Here is a 10,431-nt window from a genome sequence, read left to right on the forward strand (position 1 = left end):
GGGGGGGGGTATAGGGGACTTTTGGGATAGCATTTGAAATGTAAATGAATAAAATATGTAATTTAAAAATAAGAAAGTTCTAACACTAGCTTTCCATTGTTGGTCTCAAAGCTAAGTAATGTGAGTGCTAGGTTGTGTTACATGTTTCAGCACTTGCTGGGGGTCTGGATTCTAACCTTTGAACACAGTGACAAAACAGAACCCAGGGCTACTAGACTTGAAGGGAATGGGTCACAAGGGATCTGAATCTCACCCTTTGTGCTGACTTATCTTTTTAAGAACCAATGACAAATGATTCTGCAGAATCCTAAGCTACACTTTTCCATTTAACAGAAAATGAGACTTTTATGTCTTAGTGTCAAGTGGGGGCAGATATTCATTTTACTTATTCTTATATTTAAAGGCTTTATATACCTTGCACAAAGAGCCCCAACACAGTCTTGCTTGTAATATGTTGTGCCCAACCCAAAGAATGTTTGAGGGCCATAGTTTAGGGTCACTAGCACTTCTAATTATGGTAAATTCCTTTGGAGCTAATAAAGAATGTGAAAAAAGAACATTCCTTATGCTATGAGATGTGACTTCAACTGAAGAAAAAAAAGCTTGCTGCGATGGCCAATGCTCATCTCATCTGAAGAAAATTCTATAAACTTCAACTGTTCAGAACTCTCTGGCAGATATGAAAATTATTTTCAAAAAAGGAACTGGTTTTATCTATGACTCAGAAAATAAAAGATTCTAGCATTTCATCATAACAAACTCTGACAGCTGATTCTTTTCCAGTGAACGCACACTGTGAATTTGCAGCATAGACCAGTAATCCATTTAATTAGTATCACTATTTCTTCTGCTTGCCAATATTCTGTCAAGCACTAAAGCTAGTGAATAAGACACCAGTTCTGCCTTCCTGGAGTTTGTAACTATCCTGGGGAAAGGCAGGTAAATAGGCAACTTTAATTCCCATAACTGAGATGAATGTATCCAGAGCATTGGGTTTGAAAGTAAAACGTTCCCTATAGGCTCATTTTAAAAATATTTTGGCTCATGTTTTGACAGTTATTGTCCAGCTAATAGTGCTGTTTGGGAGGCTATAGAAGCTGTAGAAGGTTGGGTCTAGGTGGAAGAAATGTACCACTGATTTTGAAAGTTATATTGCCTGCTCTACTCTCATCCTAAGCTCTCTTCTTCCTGCTCTGCCATGATGTGAGCAATCCACGCTTCAAATTCTTGCCATAGTTACTGCACCATGCCTTCTCTGACACAATAGGCTGTATCCTCTAACCTGTGAATCAAAATAAACTTCACTTCCCTTAATTGCTTTTGTTAGTAATTTGGTCACAGCTATGAGAAAAGTAACACAGCCACCTTGTCCTTTTATGCTAACATAGCAGGCGAAAGGAGCAGTGTGTGTTTGAGGCTCAAGCTAATCAGCAGTGGTTTTCCTTCTCTGTACATTTTCAGACCTACGTCACTCACAAATAGCATATTTTCCTGTGGGGGCGTGGGTGTAGGGGAAGAGAGGAAGAAGAGTTCTGGTGCTCTGGGCAGGCAGACGTGGGAGGACTGCCATATGCTTTCCACAGGGCCCCAGGTGGGCATCTGGCTGTGTGAAGCCACTGACTCCACACAGACAAGGGGCAGCCCTCTGTACCAGGTTCTGAGACTCTGGTATCCCATGCTGGATACGGCAGAGGAGCTGAGAACAGAATAGGGGCCCTGGGGTGGCACTAGGCCCTGGAGATACTGGAAGAAGGGGCAGGGGTAAAGAGGAGTGCGGACACTGGGTGGTTCCCACAGGGGAGAGTCTTTACTCCAGGCCTTGATGAACAGAGACAATCTATGGTTTTAGAGCTTTATTGAAGAAAGGCAGGGGAAAGAGAAGAGAGAGAGAGAGAGAGAGAGAGAGAGAGAGAGAGAGAGAGAGAGAGAGAGAGAGAGCAGCCATGGCTAAGAGGAAAAGAGGAGAGAAGGGGAAAAGAGAGAGTGTGAAGAAAGTCTAGAGAGTAAGAAAGCTTAAAGAGAGAGGTGAGAGAGAGAGAGAGAGAGAGAGAGAGAGAGAGAGAGAGAGAGAGAGAGTTTAAGAGAGTGAAAAAGGGGCCAAGCAGCTCCTCTTTAGTGGGCTGTATTATCTTGCTGTTGCTAAGTAACTGTGAGGAGGGGTCTAGCCAGAAGGCCTGAAGCTTGGGACATTGTCTACCTGACTGGTAGACACATGCTTCTCTTGTGGGGGCTGTAAGGATGGTAACTTTGACAGGAGCCGGGGGTCCAGGAGATATGGGGGAATGCCTTCTGTCCCATGTAGGTGGGAATTACCACCACCGGGTCCTACTGGGGTTTAAGACCTCAACTTGACTGGAGACCAGGCTGTCTATACATAGCTTATTGCCCCACATTTTACCCTTCTTATTCCCAAGCATTCTTGTATGTCTGCTTTAATTCCTTTATGTGTTTTGGACTTTCAGTTATATTTGTTTTGCTACATTCCAAGTGTATTTAATCAATTTTGAGGCAGATAAATCTCAAGATATAAGACAAAGGGAAGGTACAATCAGTCCATGCTAACTAGTTTTACTGGCAGCTTGTAAATGTCACTGTTTTTTCCTCAAATGAAGAGATGAGATGAGAGCAGTACTCCAGCTGTTCAAATGCATGGCTTGGGTTGAGCCTAGACCTTTTCTTTCTCTGTTCTAGCTATCCCTAGGCCTAGTCCTGCAAGCTTCTAGCCTTCATAAAATCTAATCTTCCAAACTGACTAATTCAATCTGGCTTCTCCATTTCTGTCTGAATTGCTCTGCTTGAACTAATAATAACTTTGGCAACCTGTCTGGCTCATTCTGTCTTCACCTGTGTCTAGCTTGTTCCCTTTGCAACCTGTCTCTGTAAAACTCTTCTGGTAAAATTGCCATGCCCCTCTTCCCTTCTTTTGAGTAGCCTCTTTCCTGTGCTGTTCTCATACAAGTCGGGCATATCCTATCTCTGATTTGTTACTTTGTATAACCCTAAATTAGATGTTATTTTCAAACATGGTGACTTCCTTCTACAAGCTAACCTTACCTTCATTATTAGGGATTAAAGATATGTACTAAGGGCATGTTTATATTCCAGCCAGATTATACTGTAATTTAGGGAGTGTCTGTATTCTGGCCAGATCATATAGACCTAGAAGGTCTTTGGATATGATCCCTTTCCAGATCAGCCCTGTTGCTGGATTAAAATTCCTCTAGAGCAGCCACTCCTCTTTTTTGAGAATTTCTCAGGTCCTGTTAAGTGGTTAATGGTTTATATGGTGGTGTCTCTTGAACAACAGGCTAAAAATATGTACTTGACTCAAGCCAAACTGATCAGTTTTGTTTTCTTAAGGATTTGCATTTAGAGCCTGGGAGTTGGGTTATGTTTTTCTTATATGCTCAAATGAGAAAGTTTTGCAACAAACAGCAAATTAGGACAAAATCTAAATATTCTTTATTACACTTCCTCTAATGCAACTTTGCTTCCTCATCTGAATTGATTTGGGACCAAAGATGTTATCCTCATATATACCTTAACTCTTACCTTCTTTTTTCTCCTTTTTTTCAAATTGATTGTTTTATTTATTTACATGCCAGATGTTGCCCCCTTACATTTCCTCATCCTATTCCCCATCCCCTTTGCCTCTGAGAAACTGTCTCCTCCCTTCTGCATCTCTCTTCCCTGGGGTCTCAAGTCTCTACAGGATTAGGTGCATCCTCTCTCACTAAGGCCAGACAAAGCAGTCTTCTGCTCTAGGCCAGGGGCCTCATATCAGCCTGTATATGTTCCCTAGTTGGTGGCTCTGTCTCTAGGAGCTTTGAGGGGTCTGGATTAGTTGATACTGTTAGTTTCCTGTGGGGTTACCATCCCTTTCAGCTACCTCCCCTAACTCTTCCATAAGGGTCCCTGACCTCAGTCTGATGGTAGGTTGTATCTGCATTTGACTCACTTGGCTGCTGGTAGGGTTTCTCAGATGACATCTATGCTAGGCTCCTGCCTGTAAGCACATCATAGCATAAGTAATATTCTCAAGCCTTGATACCCAACCCCTCATGAGATGGATTACAAGTTCAATTAGTCATTGGACAGCCTTTCTTTCAGTCTCCTCTCCACTTTTGTCCCTGCAGTTTGTTTCTGCAGACAGGAACAATTCTGGGTCATAAATTTTGACTGTGGGTTGGTAACCCCATCCCTCCACTTAGGTTCCTGTCTACCTACTGGAGGTGGTCTTTTCAAGTTCTTTCTCTCCAGTGTTGGGCTTTTCAGCTAAGATCACCCCCACTGAGTCCAGGGAGTCTCTTATATCCCAGGTCTCTAGGACTTTCTAGATGATTCTCCCACCCTGCAACTCCAGAAGCTGCATATTCTCCTAGCCCTTTGGGTTTCACTTCTGTCCTCCCCCATACCTGATCCTACACACATTTTCCCCTCCTCTACTCTTCCACCCAGACCCCTCCCCCTCTGCCTCCCATGTTTATTTTGTTCCCCATGCTAAGAAGCACAGAAGCATCCACACATTGGTTTTCCTTCTTCTTGTGCTTCATATGGTCTGTGAATTAAATCTTGGGTAGTCTGAACTTTTGGACTAACATTTACTTATCACTGAGTGCATCCAATGTTCTTTTGTGACTGAGTTAACTCACTAGGATGATATTTTCAAGTTCCATCCATTTGCCTGCGAATAGAATGAAATCATTGTTTTTAGTAGCTGAGTAGTACTCCAATGTGTAAATGTATCACATTTTCTGTATCCATTCCTCGGTTGAGGGACATCTGGGTTGTTTCAAGCTTCTAGATATTATAAATAAGGCTGCTATGACCATAGTGAAGCATGTGTCCTTGTGCTATGGTGTATCATCTTTTGGTTATATGCCCAGGAGTGGTATAGCTGGGTATTCAGGTAGAACTATTTCCAATTTTCTGAGAAACTGCCAGATTCATTTCTGGAGTGGTTTTACCAGTTTACAATCCCACCAGCAATGGAGGAGGCTTCCTCTTTCTCTATATCCTCACCAGCATGTACTGTCACTTGAGTTTTTTTATCTTAGTCATTCTGATTGGTATAAGTTAGAATCTCAGAGTCGTTTTGACTTGTATTTCCCTGATGACTAAGGATGTTGAACATTTCTTTAAGTGGTTGTTGGCCATTAAAGATTCCTCTGTTGAGAATTCTTGGTATAGTTCTGTACCCCATTTTAAAAATTGAGCCATTTGGTTTTTTGGAGGTTAATTTCTTGAGTTATTTATATATATTTTGCATATCAATCCTTGCCTTCTTAATTTTTATTTATTCTTTGATTTTGATAAGCATACCTTTCAATAATTTGTTCTACTATCATGAAACAGAATGGGCTAAAAAATCAGATTATGTAGATTCCCATCAGTGAAAATTATATTTGAAATGTATCTGCAAAAAGAGGGTCCCTAAAGAATATCATATAAAGCTAGGTAGTGGTGGTGCATTCTTTTAATCCCAGCACTGTTGAGGCAGAGGCAGGTGGATTTCTGAGTTCAAGGCCAGCCTGGTCTACAATGTGAGTTCCAGGACAGCCAGGCTATATGGAGAAATCCTCTCTTAACCATCCCCCAATAAAAAAACATCATCATGTATAGACTAAATCCTTATCTGTCAAGGTTATCTGGGTTTCATAGCTATAACAGAATAATAAAACAAACAAAAAACCTGAGGGGAATATAACTGGTTTTGTTTATGGAAATGTTCTCTAAGTAAGAGTAGTTCTCTCACTCTTCCAGACAATTTCATTTAACCTTTCAAATATCAATTTAAATATCACATTTTTTAAAATCCTGTCCTTAAATCATCTTTATTCTCTACTGTTCTCATGAGGATAAGAATAAAAGATAGTTTGCTCATGTGTGCTCCTCTAGCTTGGTATTTATTCTTCACATTGCAGTCAATGGCTTATGTGTCTGAATCATCATGTAGGTAATTTTTAGGAGCAGGATTTGGGTCTAATTTGTCTATTTTATAGTAGTTTTCACAGGGATCATAAGACATGCTCCGTGAATGCTTACTCAGTGGCAAAGGTGCTTTATGTGAACCCCTTAAGGTAAAGTATACTGTAGAGTTCAGTTTTATTATTTAGTTGAACAGTCCTTTCCAAAAACTTATCTGTTAAGGCCAAAAGCAGTGCTTTAAGTATTATCATATATAAAAAGACAAGTGTTATATTCCAATTTCTTGACTTGTTTATACGTTTTTATAATTGATTTCCTCCAAGGTTAATCTAAAAGTATTTGATCATGGCTTTAAAGATAGCATTCCACTCTGATGAAGGGAGATGTGGAAATCCTTTAGCAATCAAGTTTAAGATGCCAAATAGAAGGTGACATGACAACTAAAATGGCATGGACTTGCTTATGACTGACCTCAGAGGGATATCTTTAGTTCTGACAATAAAATTCTGATCATGAATGTGTTAGTATTCTGGCTAAACTCCATCCCACAGTTACCTGGCAACAGCCAGGTATGCTCCTTCCCACAGTTTCCTGGCAACAGCCAGGCAGGCCTGAACCACTATAAAAGGGGGCTGCTTGCCCCCCTCCTCTTTCTCTTGACTCTTGCTTCCCTCTTGCTTCTTTCTTGTCTTCTTGGGCTCTTCCCTTCCCCCTCCTTTCCCCATTCCCTTCCTTTTCTCTCCACATGTTCACGGAAGGCCTCTACTTCTCTACTTTTTCTCTCTTTCTGCCTTTCTCTGCCTCTACTACCATCTTAACTCCCCTACCCATGCCCTGAATAAACTCTATTCTATAATATACTGTCATGTGGCTGGTCCCTCAGGGGGAAGGCATGCCTTGGCATGGGCCCACTGAGACATCCTCTTCCCCTATGCCTCACCATACCTCCAAAGAACATAACTCCAATCTCCTTACCTTTTTTATAAACATGTCATATGATTCCCTGACTTGGATTCAGAAACTCTGCAGGTTTGCATCTCACCTCAGTTACTACAAGAGATCCATGCTCACTAGCTCAGAACTGGTAAGCTCCATCCCCCACTTGTCAGAGTAACCATCTTTGTGGTTCCAGGGGAACTTTCTTGAGCTCAGAGGTACCCCTGTGCTGCCCTGACCCTTGTTCTAGGATTTCTTCCCTTGGGTGAGACTTTCATCTTTCCTTTTGAGACAGTTTCTTTCTCATGGCTGAGAATTCCAGGATGGACCTGGATAACTGGCTCAAAAGCACTGGCTCTGAGTGCTAGCTCCCTGCCCCCACATGTCTCACCCATGGGTCAGTCTTTTGCTGCTGACCCACAGCATAGATTTTTCACCTCCACCTCCCTCATTTATGGCCTGCTGCAGCCACTAGTTAACTGTTCACCTGAAAAGCAGGTCTGGCCCTGCTCCCTGCCGGGGACACTACTTGCTGCCATCTGTTCCTTAGCTCTGCTCCAGGTTCTCTGCCTGAAAATGGGTCTGTCCCTGCCCCTTGTGTCCTGCCAGGGACTCTGTAGGAGACTTGCTTTCCCATGTGTGCAACCACCTGCACACTCTCTCACATTAAGGGCTTGGATGCCCACATTCCCCATACTTATGAGGGAGCCTCTTCCTTCCCTCTCCTTCTCTCTCCTCTCTCTCTCTTTCATCTCTCTCTCTCTCTCTCTCTCTCTCTCTCTCTCTCTCTCTCTCTCTCTCTCTCTTTCTGCCACTGACCAAGCTCAATCAGCCCCCCTCAATCCGTGGGAATCACGGTTCTGGCAGGTGTCCATGGAGAAGGCAAGAATTGACATACAGACCCGAGAGAGTGTGCTGGATCTGAATGTATTTTGTCCAAACAAACACCAGACTTTTAATACAGAAGAAAAACAAGAAAGGCCAGGCGAACACACCCACCAAATTACATTGACACAAAACAAAAAGAATACATACATAAAAAGAAGGTGGGAGCTGGGCCATCTTTACCACTTAATTTAAAAGATCAGCTAAACACAGGAGCCAGGTGAATGCTCTGATGCAATGCTAGTCTATTGTGGAAACACAATGATTACTAGTAAAATAATGCCAATAATAATAGCAAGTAGAATTATATATTGAACCCAATCCAAGGGATTCAATGCCCTTAGGTTATTTTTAAATCTCTGGCCAATTCATCAATGTTCCAAGTATCCAAATGGCTTCTGCTAATATCTGAAATTTCTGCCTTTCTAGCCTTAATATTTGCTATATCCTGTCCTATTGCTAAGACTACTTCTTCTAAAGCACTAACCTTTGCCTCCAATTTTTATCTATAATATGCAGCTCTGACAAAGCTACGGAAATATTCCTATGCATATCATTAACAAAATGAGTTGTATGCAGCTGCTGAACTAAAGCTGTGGTAGATAATGGAAAAGAAGTTAAAATTGCAATTAAAGCAGTAATTCCTAAAATCAGAGCTGCAACAAATCTCTTTGGTCTTATAAGCTCATTTAACCTTTTCAAAGTTTGCATTCCCGAATTCTCAAGCCAACGATCATTTTCTAACTCTATAGGCAGCAAAACATAAGCAGGTCTTTTTAACAAAATCATAACAGCAGATTCCTTATCTAAATTAAGATCTACATAATTAGTTAATTGACAAGAATTACAATGAATATGAAAAGATTTGCCAAGATTGGTGATCTTAACTCTGTCAAAATTATCTAGGAATATAGCATATAGGTAAGGTGCACATGCTTTCACAGCTATAGGGGAGTTGGCCTAAATGGTCAAAAACAGTGTCTCTGATGAAAGCATCTTGTCCATGCTCTGTACAGCTTCTAAAATCGGCAACATGCTTGTTCTCGTTGCTGTAGCCCATGGTGGATATAGGGAGAGTTTCTTTATTTTGCTTTGTAAGTGTCTGCTCCCCTTGCTTCCTTGCTCTCTGTGCACTCAATACAGCTTTCCTGTCTCCACTGTCAGGGCACTCAGGAACTCACAGGTCAGCCTGTCACAGGAATCATTCTGGAAGCTAGCATTCTCCTGCAGCATTCTGTGTAAAAAACAAAAACATGCCCCCTCTTCCCCCTATTAAGTACCTCAACAGGATCATGCCATGTACCAGTATGTGGATACTTTCACTTCACCCAGATATAAGTTAGCCTAGTTTTAAGATACTATAAGGCATTCACTCATCAAGGAGTTTTTTGGCATCTAAATTTTAGCGTTGCAATAGGATGTTAAAACTTTACTTGTAGATGAAGAAAGATTAATGTGTTTTTTGTCAAAGAATTGCTGTTTGTAAATTGATTAACAATAACTAGAATAAGCAGCTAACATTTGATTATCATTGATTACAATTGATATTGATGACGGAAGTTTCCTCTACTTTCTGTAAAGCCTTTTTTCTTCTCACCAGTTAATTTGAATCTCACTTGATAGCTTCTAACAAAGGCTTAAATTTTCCTGTGGTGAGTTTAAGGTGAAGTCTTAGCCAATTGACATCTCCTGGAAGCTTTCAAAAATAATTTGAAGTAAGCAAATCATCATTTCTTTCTTAAATTTTCTGTATCACAAGTTTTCTAGGATAACTAAGACCCTAAATATTAAAAAGATATTTCCACTGAATCTCTTTTATGGAGAAATAGCTACTCCCTAAAACTTTAAAGTTCATTATGTGAAAGCAAAGATTTGAAGTAAATTTCCCTTCAGAGGCATTTGCTAATAAATTACTTTCCATTTAAGAAACCATATACAGGGTGCACTGCTGGGGAGAGAGTGTCCTGCAGAAGCTACAAAGCTTCTGGGAAAGATCCCTTTTCTGGCTCCAGTAATCTGGTGCCTTTACTGCCCAAGGAGGGGTGTCTGCCCAGAAGGGCTCTCACTGCCTGAGCTGGTAAGGGAGCCATCTTTGCTCTGGTTCACCTAGGCTCCAGTTTGCACTGGTGAGAGTGTGGACCTCAGAAGCTACACAGATTTGGGACAGACAGAAGCAACCTAGCTTCTGGGACAGACCCTGTTTCGGGCTCCAGACATTTGGGCACCTTCTTCACCAGAGGAAAGGTGGCCACCTGTGAGGGCTCCATTGGCCAGAGCAGGTGAGAGAGTCATATTGTGTCCAGGGTCCCTTGGTGTCTAGTCTGTGCAGGTGAGTGTGTAAACGGCAGAGGCAATACATCTTCTGGGACAGGCCCTGTTTTGGGCCTACATGTTCAGCCAGGAGGCAGATCTGAACGCCAGGCCTCTGTGCACATTTCCTGCTCCAGGAGAGTTTGATTGCCTGCAGAGAGTAATCTGATCACTGAGACTCAGGAGAGAGCTGGACTCCCAGGACTACTGAGAGAGGCTAACAGAATCACAGGGGGAACAAGATATCTACAGAACATTTTATCCTAAAACAAAAGGATACACCTTCTTCTCATCCCCACATGGTACCTCNTCCAAAATTGACAATATAATTGGTCACAAAACAGGCCTCCATAGAAACAAAAATATTGAAAT

The sequence above is a fragment of the Mus pahari genome, chromosome X, assembly GCF_900095145.1.
Source record: "Mus pahari chromosome X, PAHARI_EIJ_v1.1, whole genome shotgun sequence".
NCBI classification, from domain to species: Eukaryota; Metazoa; Chordata; class Mammalia; order Rodentia; family Muridae; genus Mus; species Mus pahari.